Below are 1,740 nucleotides of genomic sequence, written 5' to 3' on the forward strand. Positions count from 1 at the left end.
CCTGATTTCCTTCTGCTCTTTTTCTGAATTTCTTTACCTTTCATGGATAGTCTTTTCTTTTGCATCATTATAATTATATACCTTCCCCTCCTCCAATATAATGGCATGCTCCTACAATATAAGTCCTCCGTTGTAGCAAAGACGTCTAGTGAAGCAAACAAATTTGGGTTGCACTGGTCATGTCTGAAGATATATGTCTCAGTCTGTACCAACAGTCTGCCACCTCGCCATCAAGATGGCAGAAGCAGAATTTATAATCACTCTTCTGCTGTTCTGATCAGTTGTTGCACTTCCAGTTGTCTTGGTTTCTGACCACTTCATTCTGTACCAATTCATTCAAGTCTTCCCAGGTTTCTCCAAAACTGTCCCCTTCATCGCTTATGTCAGAATAGTATTCCATTTCATCCATCTGTCATAATGTGTTCAGTCATTCCCTAAGTGAAGTAGTTTCTAGTTCTTTACTACCACAAGAAGAGCTGCCATGTGAACAGATGAGTCTGTTCTTCTTTCTTTAATCTCTTTAGAGCATAATCCTAGTAATAGCATCCCTCCGTCAGAGTGACTTGGGAGACAGCTCCAAATTACTTTTCAAAATGACTGGACCAAATCAAAGCATCACTATGCCTGTTTTCCCACAGTCCCTCCAACAACTGTCATTTTCCTGTTTTGTCACCTTCACCAAAATGATGGATGTGAGGTGGAGCTGTGCAGTTGCTTTAATTTGCATACCTCATTATTGGGAGCATTTTTTAATTTGGTTATTAATGACTTGCTTTTCTTCTTTTGAGAATTGCTAGTTCCTAATCTTTGAGCCTCTGGAGCAGTTTTTAATCTAAAGGAGAACGTGCAATCCTGGAGCTTTAAAAATGCCCACCTGCCTATTAGAGGGTCCTTTCAAACAAGCACATTCTCTTCTGTGTTAATCTCCCAGGCAGCCTATCTCTTTCTCTGTTGTTACAGAGAGCCTGGATGGCAGTTTTCAGAGATAACACTTATCAGGATCGAGAATTCTGGCCCTACCTGTGTATCCCTGCATCAATCAGAGATTGGAATCTGTTGGCAGCCTTTGGAGCCAAATGAAGAACAAGATACTTTTTTAGAATGACTAGGACTTTTTACCTGCATCTCCGGGCCTCCCTCTTAATGGTCACCTAGCAAAGTGTGTAGCACATAGTCAGTAGTCAATAAATGCTTGTTGACTTGACCTGATCTCTAAAAACTTGATGTACAAAATTGGCTTCTTGGAAAAGAAAGGATGTAAGAGGATGTAAAATAAACCATTTTGAATGTAGAAATACCAGAAAGAACCTCAGAAGCCACTGATTCAGATCTTCTCCTTTTACAAATGAGGAAACTGAGGTCCAGGGCTAAAGCAGCTTGTCTGTGTGGTAAGTAGCTAAGGTGAGACTGGGGTATTTTGTTAGGTTCTGGGAGCCACATCTTAGGAAGTTCATTGACAAGGAAAAAATGTCCAAAGATGAATAACCATGGTGAATAAATGAATGAGAAAGCATTTAAATGCTTAATAAATGCAAAGCATTGTGCCTGAGATCATGGTATATGAGGATTGGATAAAGTAACTGGAGATACTAGCCTGGGGGTCACACTTTTAAGTATTTGAAAGGCTGTCACATAGAAGAAGGATTCTATTTCCTTTGCTTTGCACCATGATAGAAGATACAAAAAGGCAGATATAGGTGAGATTTAAGGGGGGAAAGATCTAACTATAGAAGCTATCCA

This window comes from Notamacropus eugenii, chromosome 6 (assembly GCF_028372415.1).
Source record: "Notamacropus eugenii isolate mMacEug1 chromosome 6, mMacEug1.pri_v2, whole genome shotgun sequence".
Classification (NCBI taxonomy): Eukaryota; Metazoa; Chordata; class Mammalia; order Diprotodontia; family Macropodidae; genus Notamacropus; species Notamacropus eugenii.